The following is a 22,473-nucleotide window of genomic DNA, read 5'->3' as shown; positions in this document are numbered from 1 at the left end:
TGGAAGAGGCTGGGCTGGGCCAGCCCCCTAACTTCACCAGACTGTGATCTATATGGGTTTAGGCTGTGAGCCCTAAGGCACTGTTTACCATTTGTGACACTTTGTTAAAAGTTATTGTGACTTTAACAGGTCTAGGGGCCACAGTTCTGTGCCTACTGGCTGGGGGTTTCCTCGCTCTCTCGCTAGCCTTTTGGGGGTATCCCCCCTATCTTTTATCGTGCTCTCTCTCCACATCTCGAGACGTGACGTCCCCCTTATTTACAATGAGCAAACCCAGGAGAGTTGCGGGCACCCTGGACGCAGAATCATTGCTCACACATGAGATCGAACTCACTGAAAGACGATTGTCCCTGGAACCGTTATCATGGCAGAGGTGCTCTTCCCTAGGCCCCTCATATGGCTCTAACATCATGGGTGGGACACCTAGTATCTGTTTGCCCTCCACTGCGTATAATCAGCAACTGCCCTCTTCTGCAACCGAATTGGATTTGGAAGCACCTCCCGCTACTTCAACTGGTCCCAGTTTAGCTACAATTTCATGGGCCCTTTTATCTCATTCTAAGGATAAGTCAAATGAGCCAGCGGGGAAGGGGAGGAGAGGAGAGGGCACCTGAAAATCTAAGCAACTGAAGCGGCCGCGGAGATCCAACCATGGGGAGCCCCACAATTGCACTACTGGCACTGTTGGTACACAGACCGATGATCCCTTTCTGGCACCAATGAGTGGAGCCCTAGAGATCACTGTACCTGTACCTGCAAATACTGGGGGATTTACCATGGGTACGGCTCTTGCCCAATTGAAAGAACTAATCGACAACAGCTTTGCTGAACTTCGGGCTGTCTAGACTTTCTGGACTCTGAACTACGAAAATTGTCTACTTTAAATGAGTCATCCCAGCATACTGCCCCTATAGGGGAAGGCCTGGGTATAAATGTTCCTCAGTCTATGGTTACAGCATCCCTAGAAACTATGCTGGTTAGGGTTACAGCCATTGAGGACTTGCTGAGAAAGGGCTGTGGAGCACACACCACTAATTCTACACGCAATCCCTCAGACTGTTTATCAGTTGATGGAGTTGTGACCTCGTCCTCCAAGGCAAATTCTTCGCATACTTTAAATCATGGGCCCTTTGGACCCATGCCTATTACTGGCCCCTTATTTAAACCCACTTTGGCCCATACCAAGTGCAGTGAAATCCAACAGCCACCCGTTTCAAACACATCTCTATTGGGAAGGGAGGAAGTAAAACTGAACTTGCCTCCTGATGCTACCCCATACACTATAATTCTAGTGAATGCACCACACCCCACCACCCAGGTAACTGAATCATGGGAGACACTGAGAAACAAAGCCCTCTGCTGGCTCGGGACCAAAACCGGGCTTGCAGAGGCCTTTTTTTGGCGAGTTTAATATGGTGAGAAGAGTAGGCTGGGTAGGGAGAAGGGAAAAAACACTTTCTGGTGACTGCATTGTTCTCACTTTCAGGTCACCTAGACTAGTACGCGAGATCTTGTGCAGACTTGACAGTGACCATGTGTCACAAGATAAAATTAGTGTTCTATCTTTAGGACACTTTTACCCTCCTAGGCCCCATGGATATCCGCCCTCATTATCTAGGCCTACAATACCTACCCTCTGCCAACAATTTAGTCTCCCTTTACATAATAGATTTGAAATACTTCCATCCTTGGAGGACATAGACTGACTCATTCCTACCACAATACAAGCAGTTATTATAGGCCTGCTACAATCAAATCCCCTACCCTTGCGTTGACATCCATGGTCCCAATGGAGGCTGTACATATTGACCATAGCAATCCTGGAGTATTAAATGATAACTCTACTTTGCAATTCCCGGGGCTAATGATCGAAGTACAGCCACAAAATGGAGTGGCTCATGATCCTCTGGTTGATCCCCCTTCCGTAATTCCACAAGGTTTAACGAGCTCTCAGTTGGACCATCTGGACTTATTCCAGAAATATATTCCTTGTGAGAACCATCTAGGGTCCCTAGCGGTCATGTCCTGGAACATTGCTGACTATAACCAAAAAATGTCTAATATAGAATGTCTGTCCTTGTTGATAACTAAAGACCTGGTGTGTCTGCAAGAAACCTGGGAGGTTGACCCAATATATGTGAATGGATATCGTCACCTGCAGGTCACGCAAAGGGTGGATTACTGACCATGCTCTCCAACGATTTTCCTTTTAAGGTGAAGCTATTTCTTAATACGTCGCCCTTTTACCATGTTATTTTGTTAGAATACTTTGTGGATTCTTGTTGGCTTCTTATTAATTTCTATAACAATAACTTTGGAATTAACCAGGCAGAGGTGCTGTCCCCATTAGAAAGAGTTATTAATGATGTGCAAGCAAAATGCCACAAACCGTGTAATATAATTTGGCTTGGGGACTTTAATGCCCATCCCTGTGACAAGAGTAATGCTCCGGTGTGTGAAGTCCATGATGTTGATGGGGAGAGTGTCCCTCACTTTAATCATTCAGAGTACGGTAATGCGTTAAACAGACTGTTCTCTATTAATGATCTGGTATTTTTAAGCGCCTCTGAAGCTTTAACTGGTCAGTTAGGAGCTACCTTTTTTAATCATTTTGTTTCTTCTAACCTTGATTATGCTTTGGTCTCAGATTCAGTAGGAGGGCTTTTTACTTGTTTTAAGATTGATTTTTACTCTCATAGTGATCATACTGCATTAACTTTTCTTGTTCCCACCTCAAAGAAAAATGAGTCTGTTTTCAAACTCCCGGTAAATCCTGTGGTTGCAAGAAAGAATGGTATTGCTCTGAAGTGGGAAAGAGTGGACCCTAAAAGGTTTTTGGCCAATTTACTTGCTAAACGTTCTGGGGAGATAATGCACTGTTTAGACCCAGCTTTACCTGATTGTACGGGTTCGGCCTTCGAGCTCATACTATCTGATGTTAAAAAAAATGTAACCCGTACTATACGTAACGATCAACAGAAAAAAAGTAGCTGGTTTGATGATGAACGCGAAAAATCTCTAAAAAACCTTCACACAGCCTTGAAGTGCAATCCCCGCAAATCACCTTTAATCAAGTCCTTGCGCCAAATTTACAAGATAGCAAGGGTTACTAGATTGAAAACCCTAAAGGAAGAATGGTGGGAAAATCTGCAGAAGGCCTCTATATTAAAAAGCCCACAGATGTTTTGGTCACTGATTAATGCACCGTTTTTGAAAGATCAGCAGGCACTGTCCACAGACGCTCATGTTGATCAGGCGGCATGGGTGACCCACTTTGAAGCCTTATTTGAAGCTGGTGAGACCTTACCCACCCAGTCTTGCCCTGAAATCTTAGGAGTGGCAGGGGGCGCTCTTAGTTTCAGACTAGAAGAAGTAAAGTATGCTTTAAATCAGTGTAAACGGGCAAAAGCACCAGGACCGGACGGAGTACCCATTGATCTGTTTTTGGAGAACCAAGATCTGTGGGCCCTGCTTTTAACAAATGTTTTTAATAAAATTGATCAACCATGTGACCCTCCATCGTGGAAAACAACAGTAATTGTCCCCATTTATAAGAAGGGAGATAGGTCAACTCCAAAGAACTATAGACCTATCTCACTGATAGATTCAACTGCTAAGTTAATGGGTCGTCTCATTTTAAATAGGTTGCAGGCATCGGCCTTGGATAAGAATATTATAATCCTGTGTCAGTTTGGTTTTAGAAGAGGGAAAGTCACTGTGGATCAGTGCCTGAATCTGAGCCTAATTATAGCGAAATATACTGTAGCTAAAAAAGGCCACCTCTATTTGGCCTTCATGGATCTGTCCGCAGCCTTTGACTGTGGCAGATACTGGGGGCCATGGGGATTGACCTGAATATTATTAACATCATTCGCAACTTATATTCAGGTGCTTCTGCCTGTGTCCAATATGGAAGGGATGGTGAATGTATAATCATGAGAGGCGTTAGGCAGGGGTGCGTTCTCGCCCCCTTCCTATTCGCACTTTACACCAACAATGTAGAAGCTGCTCTGATGGAATCCACTCCGGATGTCCCTTATATAAACTCCAAACCGAAACCAATACTGCTTTATGCGAATAACGCAGTACTTTTAGGACGTACTACTAATGCACTGCGTCACTTAGTGTTGAATTACATGCAACACATGAACTCCCTGGATATGAAAGTTAATTATTTCAAGTGATTTATCCTTGTTGCTGGTCCGAAACTGCGGAAACAACCCCAAATTATTACTGAATACAGGGAAAACTGGGAGTCGATGGCTCTTTTAATTATTTAGGGATCATGTTTGATAAACAAATTAACTGTCAAAACATGATTGTAAATAGAGCGATCCAGATGAAAAAGAATATTGGGACTCTAAGTTTATAAAAAAAAAGACAGTCTAAAACCTCTAGATGTAATAAAAACAGTGTATGAAGCAAAGATGGTGTCTGCTGCCACTTATGGAGCGGCCGTCTGGGGAGGCAGAGAATGTACAAAACTCCAATCAATTGAAGACAATTTTTTTAGAAAGTTACTTTCATTGCCGAAGTCTTGTGCCAATTTTAAATGCCATATGGAAATGACAGCCCCTTACATTTCTGATAAAATTTCTATGGCGCCAATATTATTGTGGCATTCAATATGGCGAAAGGAGACTCTCACACTGACAAGAGATATTATAAATGATGTCTCGAAACTAGATGCAGTGAGTAACATAACCTGGGTACGATATGTTGAATCTACTTTAAAAGCTAATGGGATACATCATCGTTTTTAGACCCTATGAGCTGCTGTTCTATCTCTAAGAACGGTCTGAAAGCCCAGCTATTATTTAATATGCAGACTGGAAGGGAGACTCTAAATGTCAAGCTGTCAACAGTTAAAATATACTTAACAGTACCGAGTATCTCACAAATGGAAAAAAAATCAAGGTACCTAACTTTTGTTACTAACCTACAGCACAGGTATATCCTGGTGAGATTCCGTCTAACCTATATCCCTTTAATGTTGGGTATCCCTGGCAATGTTTATGTTGCTGCCGATCTCCCATTTTGTACTTGTGATAACCAGTCAATACAGAATGACATGCATTTTTTGCTTTTTTGTAAACATTATCGGAATGAAAGGAAAATGTTTATTATCCCCATCATGCGTAAAATGAATTTTAAACAATGTTGTGTGGCCTTTTACTATTTGCAGTTATTGTCTGACCCCTTTACCTGTTTATCTGTGGCATCCTTTCTTTTAACTGCTCTAAAAAAGAGACGTTCAAACAGGGATCCAATTAATTGTAACATGAACTTAATTAAGTATGAACTTTTATTATAAATCTGTCATAATGATGTGGAATGTTTTTATCTTTTATCTTTTTATATATGTAGTATACTTTTATGCCTTCATTATGTCGACGAAATAAAGTTATTCTAACTGACTGACCACATTTCACCTCACCTGAAAGTACTCAACTGGCTACCTTATGAAGCTCAAATCCACCTAAAAATGGCATGCATCCCTCACAAAGCGCTTCGCCACAATACGCCCCAGTACCTATCCCAAAAACATACCTTATCTGGAGGAATCAGACATTCTAGGAGCGTCGATAACTTACTCCTGAAACCCCCATGTTTCAGCAAGAAAAAAACATCACACAGAGCATTCTCCGGAGCAGCACCAAGAATATGGAACTCACTCCTTCCTTACATCAGAAAAATCTCCTCTACTCCTCTGTTCAAAAGAGAGGCAAAATCATTCCTGATGTGCAAATTCCTCCCGTAAACTCTCACAGGATCCATTCCAGTTCTACACCCTTAAACTTGCCTCTTCTCTCCTACTAAGGACTCCCTCCCCCCTATTACCTGTTGCTCAGAACAACTTTGATGCCTGTACCCCTCCGATCTTTGTCAAAACATGTTGATTTTATGTATTGCTTTTTTTTCCTACTTATTTTATTCGTTCTGTGCACTCATTGTAAAGCGCTCTGATACCCTACCCTGGGTCTGGTCCACCCTATGGGCACATCCTCAGTGGAATCACTCATATAGTTTCATAGTTTTATATAGTACCTTCTACCCCTCAGGAGGTGTTAAGGCGCTCAGTGGATGGACAGCAGCTACTCCTTGGAGGTCAGACTTAGTCTGTAGTGTTGGCTGTAACTTTTGCAGTTAGTCAGCGTTATTGGAGATGGTTTATGGATTACGTGCATGTGATGTCTAGTGTGGAGGAGGTTTGTTGTTAATGGTGGTTATTGATGGAGGTGCTTCAATGGTAAGCTAAGCATAGCACAATCGCGTTTCTGCATGATTCGACTTTCACAATGGTTGACTAGAGAAGTGACCGTGCGGTAGTACACGAGAACGCACATAACATAACACAATAAATTTCCATGGTTGATCAGTTAAACTAAGTAGAAGCATTCCAGACAACAGGGCAGTGAGGAAAAGGTATAACTCATGAAATATAGCCAGTATCCTGGAGTACAATTGGCTCAATGGGGTGTAACCTGCACTGCGTATTACGTCATTCATGCAATGAAAAAGTTATCTACATTGACGTATTGGTGCTGAAATGATATTGTCGTCGACTGACCGTTGCATTGGTCGGTAGGTGTATATGTAGGTGCCATGCTGCAGTGCGCCTCTGCAGAGTTCTCTGTCTAGCCCTTGGGGTCTGTCCATATGGAACCAATTTCTGCTAGAACACCGCTCCCCCGCCATGCCATATGGAAGCGTTTCTCGTAATTTAGCCACCGCCGTATTAAACACATATTTCCACATCAGCAGCCTTCCTCAGTAGGAAAGGAGTTCCTATTTTAAGAGCTTCTTCCAGGTGAAAACTCAAAACTAATTTCCCCTATAACAATGCAAGCCTTCCCCTCTACAACCACCTCACAGGAGGTTTAATAATGACATAATTTCACACTCTAGCGTCTCACTCCTACTGGAATGCGTTTCTGCCTTAAGAACATTCCCGAGAGTACAATGTTGTGCATGACAGGGGTCGCCTTCTGGAAGTTATTCCCGCTGCACACACACATGCCTTTGTTAAGACCATCTTGCCACACAGTGAGTGCCGCTCTGAGTAACTGCTGCATGTTCGCTTGTAAAAACATTTTTTTCCTATTTTAAATAAATATGCATGTCTGTGAATGTAATTGTGTGGGGTGAGGGGCGGAGGCAGTTATTAATCATAAAACATTGATAAGAACATTGTAATTCTTGACAAATCATTCACTGTCGAGGTTGTAAAGTATTTAAGGTACACACAGTGTAGTGCCACGTTACTCATGCACAGTAAACGCTTTCTAGCGGGTCAGCACACCAGCATCGGAGATGGACCGCATTTGTTCAAACAACGCTACTGTAGTGTTCAGCTACACCACAGACCTCCAGAGGGCGACATCTGGCACGTCAACGAGGTGTGAGTGGTGTGCTCAGTGCTCTCGCACACAAGCACACATCCATGATGCCTCCTTTGTCCATGCGCATGCATCTGCCTTTCCCTGGGTTGCACAGAAGTGTTTGCACACAGTCCCTGCTTTTCTATGTTGTTGGCGCGTGCATGCACACACATATATCACACAGACCCACACACCTGGTGCACCAAGGCTGTTCAAGCAGATGCCATTCTGTCTGGTTCAGACAATAGTATCCTTTAACACGCCTCCAACATTTGCGTTTCACAAGTGTGTTCACTGACACCATGCCGCCTTCGGACTGTTAAGTGTGTGCCTGCACAGGCGGCGTGTGTAACCTCTCATACTTGTGCAGAGCATTCTTTTAAGTCGCCACCCCAAATACTTTTAGAAATGGGAGGAAGGGAGCAATTACGGCAAAGCATGTGAGTATTAGCCAGGGTGCACTAAACTGTTCCTATGTTGCAGCCACAGGGCAGTAGAAGAAGCAAGCCGTTCATTGGCTGACACCAAATAGGCTCTAACCTTGGATTAAGAGAGGGCGCACACTCGCCACCTCTGGTAACACAAGAGCGTGCACCAGAAACCACACTTCTTGAGTTTTTCGTAAGTGAGTTCCTTGGATCGTTCGGGAGATTTTATTGACACAGGTGGCATGGTGAGATGTTTAATAAAAGCATATACACATGTCATGCGCGAGTGTGAGAACACACTCCAAGCATCCTTCGGGGGTTCAATGAGACCCCCAAGGGCCATAAAAAGCTGTTTAAAAAAAAATCTCAGTGGAGTCTGCGGATCCAGTTGAAAAATGTAAAAAAAACAAAGCGCCACTCTTCCTCCAATATTGGCCCTGGATGGAAGGGGAGCTGCGCGGCACCCTTAATGGCCAAGGGGCTGCCACCCTACCAATGTCCCGGGGTACCCATCCATGGGACATTGCAGTCTGCAATGGTTTGGCAGGACTACTGCTTCAGCAAGTTAAAGCAATGCTTGCATGAAGCGGAGCAGAATTGATTTTGGATAGAGGGAGCTGCATGTTAGCAGCTACCTCTGTCCAAAGTCAATAACGGCTCCCGCAGGAGGCAAGGAGCTGGCAAGGACCGTGGGGGCCTACAAGCTTCTTCCACAGTCCCCAAGGTGAACAACTGGGGTGCCCTGGGTGGGACCAGGGCAACCAGTATTGTGGCCACGCCCTGGGTGTTGGGGTGCAGGGGCCAAAATCCACCAGGGGGCGCATGGCCCCCTTTCCTTTGTTTTATAAAAAAATGTCTTCAGAAATTAAACAGCAGGTCCTGGGGATGGGGCTGCCGGGTACAAAATTGGCCCAGGGAAGGGGGGCACACAGCCCCACTCCCTTGTTTTATAAATGTTGTTTTCAAACAAAATAAAGGACAGGCACCGGGGGATGCGGTCCACAAGGCCAAAATCAGCCCAGTCAAGTGGGGCCCTCCTTCATTTTAATTAAAACATTTTTCTTCGAAGGAAATGCCGAGACCTGGGGGATTAGGTTCCTGGGGCCATATTCAGCATGGTGAAGGTGGCAACATGACCCCTTCACCATCCTATAAATGCCTAGCCCCAGGGATGGGGTCCCAGGGGCCAAATGTAATCCACCTAGGGAAGGGGGACCACATGGCCCCCTTTCCTTTATAACTTAAAAAAAAGAACAGTTTACTGGCACGACTCCAGAGGCCATGTCCCCTTTCTCTACCACTCTGCAAACATGCCTCTCAGGGCACTGCTGGTGGGGGTGATTACATACCCTGGCCTACTAAGGGCCCCAGGACTAAAGTGAACTTCTTCCTCAAACCAGTGGTGCACCAGGAGATGCATTTGCAGAGTGGTGGAGAAAGGGGTGTGGCTTATAACAACCTCTCAGCAATCATGCTGTGTGGGATTTACTAGAGGTAACAGGAGGGGTAGTTGGCCCCAAAGGACAATCTGGAACCAAGTGGACTTCATCCCCTAACCAGCAGTGCCCAAGGAGGCCCATTTGCAGAGTGGTAGAGAAAGTTGGCGTGGCTTCTCAAGCCCTCTCATCAATCAGGCTGTGTGGGACTTACTAGAGGTAACAGGAGGGCAACCCCTCATGGTACCTTCAGTAAGTCCCACACTACAGGATGGCTGAGAAGACTACGTGGCCCCACTCCCTTTCACTACCACTCTGGAAACACGCCTCCTGGTGTACTACTAGTTGGGGGATGAAGTTTCCTTGGCTACTAAGGGTCCTCGGGGTGAATATCCCCTCCTGTTACCACCAATACGTCTCACATAGTGGGATTGCTATACACACCCTTTCTCCACCACTCTGCAAGCGTGTCTCATGGCACACTATTAGTTGGGAAATTAAGTCCTCTTGAGTGCTGAGGGACCTTGGGGGCCAAGAAGCCTTCCTGGTACTTTCTGTAATTCCTACACACTGGAATTCCTGAGAGCTGGTCATAGGCCCCACCGTCTTTCTCTACCACTCTGCAAACGCCATTACTTCTTACAAAAACCATAGAAAATTCCCTGAAAAAGCCACAGGTTACAGGGATGTTATAGTTAGAAAGTGGAATAAAATATAACTTAGAAATTTAATTAAAAAACAATGGTTAAAGGGACGTTATAGTTAGGCCCAGGTTTCACTCCCAGTCAAATTCAGTTAGTATAGTTAGCTGAGCTAATTATAACTCATGACTCCCGTAATGCACTGCTTATGACCTCACATATATCATTGATGACATCTCAAATGACATCAATGATGACATCATCCAGTGACTGTGAGTGTTTTTAAAAGTTTATGAGTGTTTAATATATAAATATTTATATACATCAAGGTGTGTTGGTGAATCAGTGAGTGTATGAGTACCTATATGGATGTATATATATTTTAGGGTAAGGGTATTTTTAGGATTTAGGGGTGGGTGAAGGCATTGGGTGGCAACAGTATTTTTAAGATTTAGAGTCGGTAATGGTATTTTTGGGGTAAGGATATTTTGTTGGGATTAGGGTGGGTGAGGTTATTTGGGTGGTAAGAATATTTTTAGGGTTTAGGGTAGGTAAGGGTATTTGGGTGATAAGGGTATTTTTAGGGATTACGGTGGATAAGGATATTTTTAGGCTTTAGGGTGGGTGAGAATATTTGGGTGGTAATTATATTTTTAGGTTTTAGTGTGGGTGAAGGTATTTGGGTGGTAAGAGTATTTTTAGAGTGAGGGTATTTAGTGCTAAGAGCAATCTAGTGGTTATGGTGGGTCTTTATAAGTTTTGTTTCTAGTGCATATCTAGCCTGTTTTATCAGCAGTTTTTAATATATAACCATTTAAGGTAAACAATAGGAAAACACAATATTACAGCAGGATTCACATGCCCTCACAGCACCTTAAGGCCCATAGGCCTTAAATGTCAAACTTCAAATCTAAACACAGTCCCTATTCCACTCCACATTGGGGTAAATGTCAATTTTCTTCTTTATCATACTCTTGCCATTGCTTCCAAATACCATCATGTTTGTGTGGGCAGCCACCGTTTTCATAAACCTGTTTCACTAAGAATCTGCAGTGATAATCCCACCCTTTCTTTTTTGCTATGCCTGGTGCTTTTGTTGCTCTCTATGATAGAGCAATGTGGGGTTTTGAAATTGCAAATCCTAGGCCAATAAGGGTTGTTTTGTATCCATTAGTATTTTATATCATCTAACATAGTGATTCTTAACATGTGGTCTGTGGACACGGGGTGTCCACAAAACGTATTCAGTACCTAAAGAAGTAAATATACATTTAAAAAATCTGAAAATGGAAACATTAATAACATAAATTGCATTGGTCTCTTTATCTTGAATTGTTGGAGCAGCACAGGTATACCAAAGGAACATAGTAATGATTGGTGATCTAAAACGAAGCACTGGAGTGTGCTGATTTAATGAAAGCATGCAGGTACATCTAAAAAGACAAAATGATATGGTAGTGTCCAACATATTGTTCCATCATTTAGAATTAAAACAACATTTTTAAAAGTTCCAACCTTCCCAATAACATTTTAAGAAATTATATTTTTTTTATATGTTAATGGTTGTGTATAAATATTTGATAACTGGTATATTCGTTTGATCTACGCTTGCTTCTGTATTTGTATGTATTGATTTGAGATTCATGTCATAGAAATTTCTTAGGTGGGGTCCTCGTCCTCCATTACTTATTCAGTAGAGGTTCACAGAAGACAAAAGGTTGAGATCGGCTGATCTACCATATTAACAAGTCCTATAGTGACAGACATTATAATGAGGCCCAAAGTAAACAATGTTCGAACACCTACAATACAAAATTAGATTATACCCAATCACCCAAGGACTAGAATACCTAGATACAATTGTAAAATCTATACACTACAGAAAATTTGCCCTTGTACATATACTGATGATTTTAAATTTCTGCATTCATTAGCTACCCCTGATATCTGTAGTGCAGTAGCCAACTACATAAAAGTATCTTTGGCCATTAGAAAATGATATGAGTAATAACACTTCGAGCAGTCTCACCATAATCACCATATGCAAAGAGTTGCATGACCTTGGTACCTTTTTGAATTGTCTTTTAACACATTGTTTAAACTGTTCATATGTTGTGATAATGTCTCTGGAAATTTTAATGGTGTCATGAATTGATACTAGGTTGCTTTTTCTGTTTTATTTGAATTTTAAGCAATGTACACATTTTAAGGTCATGGATTTTAATTAACCTGGAAATTCTGGAGGTGTACTCAGCCACTAGAAAAGCACCTTAACGTACGAATTGGAATGGCTTATAGATTCCCCTTGACATGTTTTTAAATGTCTGCCTAACTATTGTATATTGATAGTTGACTCAGTGAATGAATTTTAGTAATGAATATAATTTTACTGTATTGATAATTTGCCTAGGCTGGAATCAGATGCTGGTGATCTTGATGCATTGAATGGCTTTTTGTATTCTTTTATGGCTGGTTAAGCCGACTAAAGATTATTATTGATTGAACTAGTCCTATTTGTGAAGTGATTGCTATGGGACAATGTATGAACACTGAAAGGGTATATGCAACCTTCCCACAGTAACCAAAACCCAGCAACCCCTGAAAGAATGTGATGAACCTGTCCTTGACCTCCTTACATCTTAGAAACCTTTTTGTGTGTGATATTTAAGTTTCTATTCTGCAAGAACTATTATATGTATTTGATTTGTCATTGCAAATTCACAGCAATTGACACTAGAACTGCATTAATCCATATGATGTATTTTTACTACTGACACAAAGCTGTGTATGCAACCTGCCCAATACAACCAATAACAGATACCACAGAAGAATACATGGCTACCTGATCCACTCCTAATACGCAAAGCACAAGGACCACAGTGCTTGTGGGAAGAGATTATGTGATATATCACAAGGCATTAGATTACAATCTTTACTTCAGTGGTCAAAATAATGAGAATTCTAGAAGGACTGTAAAAAATACATGTTTTGAGAATTGGTACAATTTGAAGAAAGGAAGACATACTTGTCTGTAAAAATAAACATCCTATCCCTCTTTGTACTTACTGTCTGAAGGGGGAAATGATGCCGCGTGATACCCCGAGAAGAGGGTGAGAAGCACCAGGAGGAGGAGAGTTCCAGTTGATCTCTTCATGTTCATTTTTCAGCTTTAAAGTGATAAATGCTTAGTTTGTTTCGAATTTAAGGTTTCACAGAGACATCTATATGCAAATGAATGTGTGTCAAACTCAGCTCTCTCAGCCCATAAATCAAATAATTGCTAATGCTGCTAAATTTAGGGCAAACTGCCCCAGGATGATGCAACCTAAACTGGTTTAGTGGCTTCTATTAACACTTCAGGTCATAACTGTGTTTGTGCTGCACTTGCTCATACAGCCTCATTTCAAGAAAAGATTTGCACTCAATTCAAAAGTTGTGTACATCATTTAGACATTATTCTAAATGTATCTGTGCATTCAGTCATTTATTTAGATGCATGTCTTGCATGGTGTCCACATGACCCAGTTTGCACTGGATTGTTCCTATTGGAGCAGGATCAAGACTGATTTGCATATGGATAGGTCTAAACGGAGGTGGCATGGTAGGCAAAGTAACAATCAGCTGGCATGCGGCCATGAGTAATTACCAGTGGCTGAGATTAATTCAAGCATTCCATCTATCACTTTTTGTATACATCAGTGCGACACCTTAAGTGGGACGAGTAAGCCCAGATTTGGGTCCTGTTCACACTGTGCCACTGGAATCAAGCTGTACCTGACTGATGAGCCCTAATGAGGGCAAAAAACAGTCTTGGGTTGCTTGTGTTCCAGTTCAGGGAGAAAATGGTCTGGCATTTCAGACTGGATTGGTACTATTGGACCATGGTCAAGACAGATTTGCATATGGCTGGGTCCAAACTGAGGTGGCATGGTGTGCAAAATAACAATGAACTGTCATGCAGCCAAAGACATTACCAGTGACTGAGATAAATTCAAGGATTCCATTCATCACGTTTTGTACACTTCAGCAAATGCCACCCTACGGTCACTTTGTAGCACTGTAATCAGCAGATTATATGGACAGATGCTGACCACACAAGAAATTGGGTCACAGCAGTTTATACTCCACAAAGATGGGAACAACTGTGTGCTTTAATGACACTTATTTGGTGATGACCAAAATGTACAGACAGAAAGCACATAACAACGACAACAGAGGTGTTATTACTATGAATCGTAGTTCCAAGAATAGCAAAACCCCAAATGCTCCAGTTGAGAGAGAAATATATCGTTCAGAGATACTACATACACCCTGTAAAAGTTCATGTCAGGACAGTCTACATATGTGCTCTTAATATCACCCTTCACAGACCCCTGTCCATCATACGATATGAAAACAGAACGTCAAAGATGATAAGACCTGGTACCCCATTCATCCCCATTGAAATCATAAGTCAGTACTGCTCACACTAGCTATGGAAGGGGAATGGAATACAAGGATAGGCCCCTCCCACATTTGTTTTACAAAGTTAACTACATTTTAATCTGTTTTGATCTATCTGTCACTTATCCTACTGCATGCACCATTTTTTATCCATGCACTTCATCTCTCCAGCAGCTAATATAATAAAGTTCTTCAAACATCTTCCTGTTTTTTTTTTAACATCTGCGACCTGTTGGGAGATATATTACCAATGGGATTAAAAACGTAGAGACAGGTGTCTGAAATGTTTTAGTGCTCCGTCCATCATCTCTTTGTGTTTGCTTTGTTTCCCCTAAGTTCACAGGGTATACCCAGTGGTGGGTCCCTTTATCAGTGGATTCAAGATAGTCTGGCTGATGAGGGATGTTACCCCGAAACTGGTCCCAGGATGCTTGTTTCTAGTCCAGGGAAGACCTGGCTTTGCAGTTCAGGCTGGACTGTTCCAATGAGGAACAGGGTCAAGACTGATTTGCATATGGCTGGGTTGGAAAAGTAAGTTAAAATACGATGAAGGATTCAACCTAGATATGTGACTTGGGGTGAGTGTCTGAAAAGTTTCAGCGCTCCGTCCATCATCTCTTTGTGTTTGCTTTGTTTGCCCTAAGTTGGCAGGTTATGCCCAGACATGGGTCTCTTGCTCATTTTGCCATGGGATTCAAGCTAGCCTGGCTGATGAGGGGTGTTACCCCGAAACTGGTCCCAAGATGCTTGCTTCCGGTCCAGGAAAGACATGGTTTGACAGTTTGGGCTGTACTGTTCCCATGAGGAACACGGTCAAGTCCAATTTGCATATGGCTCGGTCTGAACTGGGGTGGCAAAGTGAACTAAAGAGCTATGATGGCTTGAACCCAGATCTGTGACTGGGAGTGAGTGTCGGAACAGTTTCAGCACTCCTTCCATCATCTCTTCGTGTTAGCTTTCTAAAATAGATCCCCTGACTGAAGTAGTGAAAAATACAGAAACTTCACAAGATTGTGTAATATACTGAATAGGCCCATGGGCAGTCCTGAGCAACCTCTTCACCAAGATGGCGCCAGAGGAAGTATGTGAAGATTATTTCTGAAGAGATGTCCTAACATACCATATGTCTTGGAAACACTCGCTAAATAGACATTGGTTGGTTAAATGGTTATCCATGGGGGTTATTTAAACATATAATGGCTGCAAAGAATTGTGTCACAAATAAACTGCATCTCAAGAGTTTGGACATAGTATTACACTTTTCTTCTAATGCAGGGCTAGCTGGGGTGACAACTACCACTGATACAGTGTAAGAAAGGTATGGACAGTTTAGTGCAGTTGATTTAGGAGAAATGTAATGAAAAGATAAAGTTTAAAGATCACCATGAAATGGTGAAAGTTGTTGTAAAAGAAATGTAGCTTCTTGTAGACTTCCTATTATTACAGAAGAAAGGTGCACATGATTTGGAGCCGGTAAATGAATCAGCATTTTTATGTTGGGGTGACAGAACCAGGGATGTTTAATGCTATGTCAACAATTTATGACTATTCTGGAAGAGATTGAGTTAGAGTCTATACCTAAGAAACACTTCAGGGTCTTTGAATGCCAGTTAAGGAAACTCAGTGAATGTTGACATGTGAAGTATCACTGCTTGTGGATATCCCTTTCTGCATCATGAAACAATTTGTCAAATGTGTTGGTCAATGTGCAGGATAAGGATAGATGCAACAATTAAATCTGTTAACTCTAGTCGGAGCCCATGTGAAATACAGGAATATGTGCATATGCTATATTCCTACCGTGCCAATAAAGCATTAAGGCTAGCTTATCATCTTCCCAAGATAGACAAAATGTTTGTGACACTTGTCAATATGCACCTGGATTTCAGTGTGACCTATCATCATTTGGAAGTGGACGTTGTCTAGAACCACATGGCCACATCATTCCAGGGTGTTATCAGCACTGTCTGGGTCATGAAACTGCAGTATAATCTCTTTATTATGAATGTATGTGACAACACCCAAATATTATCGTGAGATGCATCTTATGACTTTTGGGATACAAATATAAATTATTAATAAGCTCAAACTTGTTTTTATACAGAAATATGCAAAATACTTCATCAGCCTGATTTCAGTTTAGAACATTTTCCTATAGGCATGCAACAACAAGAACATATTTGCAAGTTGTTTACCTCAAGGCATCCATATCTACAGACAATGATTCTTATCAACATTTATCTTTTGCATGAAGTCGCCAATAGTGCCTTACATCGGCCTAAACCTTAATGGGAGTATAAGTCATTTAATGTGCAAAGAAACAACATCAGCATTTGAAAGAAGAGTATCAGAAGAGAGAAAACAGAATAGAGGAAATCATTGAACTATCATAAAAGTAAATTGAAAATATTCGAATTGACAAAAATACAAGTAAAAAAAAAAATCTTCATATTGCAAGCTGAATAAAATTAATTCCCACCAAATAATTTGTGACAACCTTAAGTTGGTCTGACCTTTTAGCCAACATCACTACAAGTCCTTCTAAGCAAATAATACTTATGTAGCAATTTATGATTGGCTAAGCTACTCACCACCATCATGAATATTCTAGAAGCCCAGTAGAAAGAGGGACAATGTTCACAAAAATGGAAAATAAAACACAAAAATGCCAAACACGCTTTTTCACAATGTTTTCAATACCAGACTAACACATGTTTAGGTGCCAACATATTAGACCACATTGGATCCCTCCTTAGTGACTTGATTATACTATTATATATACGCTGATAAAACAAAAGATTACAGAGACGTTACAGTAAGGCTCAGGTTTCACTCATACAAAACCAGAGAAATTCAGCATCTGAGCTAACTATAACTTGCGCCGCAATTGCACTTTTAAGGATGAATATTTTTTCCACGCAGAGGCCCTTAAGAACAACCTCTTGGTACGAGGTTACCCCAAAAAACTTCTAAAAAGAGCCATAAAAAGAGCTTGGTGGACCCCGCGAGAGACGCTGCTAGAGAAGAAAACGATAACAAAGACCAACAGAATTGTCTGTGTGACCACATTCGGCCCCACATCAAACTGGCTGAAAAAAACAATCAACCAAAACTGGCACTTAGTCAGACAGTTGGATCCATTATTCAATGAAACCCCTCTGTTTGCCTTCAAAAAGGACAAAAGCATTGCCAACCAGGTTGTACGGGCAGCCATGCCCAAAACCAAGAATGCCACAATCAGAAGCTTCCTGAACTTACCGCCTATACAAGGGCACCACAAATGTGGTACTTGCACATGCTGCGAGTCAACTATTGAAGGCGATTGCTTCTCATACAACGGGATCCACTGGAAACATGACACGTTTTCGAATTGTAAATCTAAATTCGTGGTCTATGGAATATTATGCCCCTGCACAAAGTTGTACATTGGTAAGACCAATCAAGAAATTAGACACAGGATTCAGCAACACAAATCTAGAATTCGAAAACAAATTCAAAACGCCCCCCTTGTCAACCATTGGTCCTTAAAAAACCACACAGAAAGAGATCTGAAATGGACAATTATTTCCAAAGTCGAAAAAGACGCCAGGGGTGGGGATCTGGACTCAAAACTATTGAGACGGGAAGCAATGTTGATTATTAAATTCAACACTTCAGTTGATGGGCTCAACGAACTTTCGGAAATTTTTAACCTATAAGAACAGTGAGAAGGAAGGAAGGTGACAACCATTGGACCTTATCCATTGAAGCGCAAATACAAAATGCCAATACATTAAAACATCGTCCAAAAACCTCCACCAATTTCGGAGATCAATAAGCGAACCAACACCGAAGCAGAGTATTCCATCATGTTGCTTTCTATTCAGAGAACTGAGAAATTGTGGAAAAGGACAAAAGGAACTTAAAGAATGGATGGGCCCATCTACCACAGTTTCAGATAGATGCCGACTACAGCTCAGTGGTAATATGCTCATACACCTGGCTAATGAAACTCAATAGTCTTCCCCACAATTGAAAACGGGTTCAACAAGAAAAGTGGTGTCTTTGTTGTTTTTAGAGATCGAAAGATCGCACCAAGAACACATCAGCGATCTGTATAAAACACACATCATAACGTCCTCTTGCCAGACCAAATGTAACGCCCTGAACGTCTCAGGATCGTTTAACAGACACGACAATGAGGACGCAACCACTTATGAAGGGTTAGTTATTTTAATGAAGGCAAATATAATACAAGGAATAAACAAAAGTTATAGTCACTGGAATCCTCCAGGCTAAGTACGTTACCAACCCACAGCACGGATGGTCCTAACCGTCCTCTGCATATACGCCGATCCCGGCGTATGCCAACAGAGGGCAGAAATGAAATGGCCGACAATGCCAATCGGTAGGCTGTGAGGGGCACGAAGAGTGTTGGGGAGAATCGAGGAGTCAGGGAAACACCCAGCCGGGGTCTCTACCTGAAGGGAGCAGCCGCTCAACCTCTTCCTCAGACTGCACCGGGACGCGGAGTCACCTCCTGGTGATGCGTCACCGATACCCCAATCACAAGCAAGAAGACTGAACCGAGAGCAGCCGCTCGATCGATCCTGTGGACTTCCGAGTCTGTAACGCGGCAAACACCTCCTGGTGTGCGTTACAGCTGGCAGTCCCTGTGTCTCTGGTCGGGCTGGGAGTTACGACTCCAACCAGCAAAAGCGCCACTGCGCTTGGACTCTGCCGAGTCAAAAAGCGAAGCTCAATGGTTGACCGGTAGAGCTTCCGGGTCCTTCACAGGTGACGATGGGGCAAGACATGGCCCAGGGAGTAACGACTCGACCTACCTCCGTTCTTGCCTTACTGGAGCACCACTCCGGAACACTGCTCTTCACGAAGCAGGTACGTCGGTGTAAACACAATATCCGACAGCGTTGTACCTCCCGGTTCCTCCCTTTATAGGGCGTGTTTTCCTTGAGTTATGTAACAGCTCTCCTGTTTACATAAGGGCGTGTTTTCCTTGAGTTATGTAACAGCTCTCCTGTTTACATAAGGGCGTGTTTCCCTTGAGTTATGTAACAGCTCTCCTGTTTACATAAGGGCGTGTTTTCCGTGAGTTATGTAACAGCTCTCCTGTTTACATAAGGGCGTGTTTCCCTTGAGTTATGTAACAGCTCTCCTGTTTACATAACCTCTCAACCGCTAAGCATCCTGGGAGATGTAGTCCGTTTTTGCTGGTTACCGTTTTCCTCCCCTCGCATGACAGGAATTCTTGACACCAAATAAAGTTTTTTTGCAAAAAAGAGGCCACTAGCTTCCAAGAACCACATTTCCCAGAAGCCACCATACTTACGTCATGTCCCCACGTGATGCGTCAATCACTCAAGAACGAACCTTGACGGAAACGGGAACAGAGCATAGCAGCGACGTGAAAGAACTCCACCGAGACGCGGGAAATTCGTTCCATTGAGGTGAGGCAACAACCACCCGCGATCCTGTGCACACAACTTCTAACTGAGCCATAGACACATTGTTTACGAGTTTTGTTTTCTTCTTTTTTCTGACACGTAGTGTAACGAATACAACTGGCAACCTTGAAGCCATTTTTCAAACACACGGGCGGTGTCAATATTATTCACATCGAGGAGTCGGAGGTAACCAGAACCGTGACTTCAGAGACTCTGCACCTCGACGCATACTAAAAGTAAGCGCCAAAAACATAAAACAGACTGACTTTTGACTTTGAGAGATTTGTAACCGGTGTTGTACTGAGAGGAAGGCAGGAGTTGATTGTATTTCCTGTATCGTTTGGCTTGACAGGCAGAAAATTTGGGCTTGGCAGACAGAGGTAGACGTTTAATACATCCCCTGCGAGGCACAGACTGCATTTAAATTGCAGGTGAGCATTTTAAACATAGCGCAGTTACCAGAGTCATAAAGAGATAGGACATTGGTTAAACAATCTTCTGTTCATTTATTTCAGTACATTGGTCCTGACGAGGATCCCAGCAAGAAAAGGGTTCCGAAACGCGTAGACCTTACGAGTTAAGGCCAACCGATTATCTAAGACTTTTTTCTAAAGAAAGAAAGAGTGTATACAACGAGAATACAAAAACTTTTCTGGATGGCCTTCACGTGTCATTCGACACGTTTTTCACTTAGTGTGTTTTGTATATAATGAGTAATATGAATGGGTGTGAGTGGGTATGAATGTTGAAGAGTTGAATGTTTTTTTGCCAAGTATTGCATTTTTAGAAGGTGTCAAAATCTTATAAAACTGTTGTATTCAAATTGTAAATAAGGGTATTGTTCAAATCACGGTGCAGTTTATGATTAAGAAATATCAGATGTTGAAAAATGAAAATGTGATGTAATTGAGTTACTTCCTTTCGATTAAATCTGACCGAAAAAGCAGTCAATCATGTGATTGTTTCATTCAATACACACGAAAAAAGGTTAGGCAAAAGCCTTGTGCAGCATTGGCACTCATTTTGGTACTTATTTACAAAGGAGAGCGCTATTTCCAAGCTGCCCCTGGAAGGAGAGCGCTATTTACAAAGGAGAGCGCTATTTACAAGCTGCCCCTGGAAGGAGAGCGCTATTTACAAAGGAGAGCGCTATTTCCAAGCTGCCCCTGGAAGGAGAGCGCTGGATTTGGTGAGTGCTATCTTTGAAGTGGCTGTGCCTGCAGCCGGAGAGAGTGACAGCCTGCTGCTGGGAGGCCGCCGAGACACCTGCAGCCGAGAGCCCGGTGAGTGGGGCATTGGGGGAACCAGTGGCGTGGAGGGGGCAACGGGGCACATTATCGGTGCCCGCCCCGGGAACCCTTCACATTTTTGGGACCTTGTGGGGGCGCACTTGGAGGGTGTGTCAGGGCACATTGTCGGTGCCCGCCCCCGGCGTCGTGTGGGACTGGTAGTGGAGGAGGGGGGGCAACGGGGTACATTGCCGGTGCCCGCCCCTGGTGCCAGGAGCCTGCACAGCTGCCCCACAGGACAGTGGGCAGCTGCAACGGCCTAGAGGGATGCTGGAGGGGGTGGACACCTCGGAGGGCCCACGGACCTGCCCGGACTAAATGCAATGCCTAGCGCTGCAGTGGCTGGCCATGGTTGATGCTCCCAGAGCTTGCCAAGTCTACTGCCCCAAGAGCTTGCTATGCTGAATGCTCCCAGTGAGGGCCCTATCTGAAGCGCCATTGATCTGCCAGGTGTAGCACTATGCTATAATGCCATATTTAAAGCGCTATGGTCAATGCTAGTTGTGCAGCGGTATATTCAAATGTCATGCTCTTAAGCGCTATGTCGATGGCTATGTTTTGAAGCGCTTTCGCCGTGATATGTGCAGCGCTATATTCAAATGTCATGCTCTTAAGCGCTATGTCAATGGCTATGTTTTGAAGCGCTTTCGCCGTGATATGTGCAGCGCTATATTCAAATGTCATGCTCTTAAGCGCTATGTCAATGGCTATGATTTAAAGTGCTAGTCATGTGTTGTATGCAGCGCTATGTCTAGATGTCAGGTTTTAAGGTGAATGAACTGCCTATTTTGATTCCTGCCTCAGGGGACCTCCAGGTTGTTAAGGGATATGGTCAGGTCATGATGTGTTTTATTACAGGTGGTCCGGACTAACGCCTAAGGTTATGCCCTGAGTTGACTTTATTGCAGGTTGCAGCTAATGGACTTACTTTTACTATCTTCTAAATCGCAATGATTCCGGCAGGGGCCCGATTGGCCCTGCCCTGTACATAATTCCCCCCCTGTAAATGTTAACCGAGCGCCAGTTGGCGCAGTACAGAGATTGCCTATTGACACCTTGTGGTTTTGGACAATACAAAAGTTCTTTTTACCTAAACTGGTGTGGTGTCTCTTTTTGTAGTGTGCCTTGTGTGTCGCCTGGGTGTACTGCGTGGATGCTTTGCACATTTCCTCCAGAGTTTGGCCCGCCCGCTCTGCACCACGCTACCCGTTTCCAACATTGGTGTTCAGTGGTGGGATAGGACTTGTGTTTGCGCAGTACCACAGCGACCGCGGGTTGCACTGCAAATTGAGCGTTTAAAGTGATCTCAGCTTTGGGGAATTATTGTTTTTTTTCCTTAATTGTGATTTCCTCCTGGAAGTGTGTTTTTAAATTGTGTCCCCTTGTTGCACTGTGGGTGGTGTGTCCCGG

The 22,473-nt window shown here is 43.0% G+C and overlaps 1 long non-coding RNA gene across 1 annotated transcript in view; it reads right to left on the bottom strand.

Annotated features, from left to right (window-relative positions):
* LOC146822240 (uncharacterized) overlaps window positions 1–13,656 on the bottom strand; it is a 67,983-nt gene extending 54,327 nt beyond the window's left edge. The window contains exon 1 of the long non-coding RNA XR_014962826.1: window positions 12,954–13,656. This is a non-coding gene — a long non-coding RNA (uncharacterized LOC146822240). The remainder of the gene's footprint in view (window positions 1–12,953) is intronic.
* Between the last annotated feature and the right edge of the window lie 8,817 nt (window positions 13,657–22,473).

Source organism: Triturus cristatus, chromosome 6, assembly GCF_964204655.1.
Source record: "Triturus cristatus chromosome 6, aTriCri1.1, whole genome shotgun sequence".
Taxonomy (NCBI): domain Eukaryota; kingdom Metazoa; phylum Chordata; class Amphibia; order Caudata; family Salamandridae; genus Triturus; species Triturus cristatus.
Note: the sequence above shows the minus strand (reverse complement) of the source record. Positions and strands in the feature narration are given on the sequence as shown.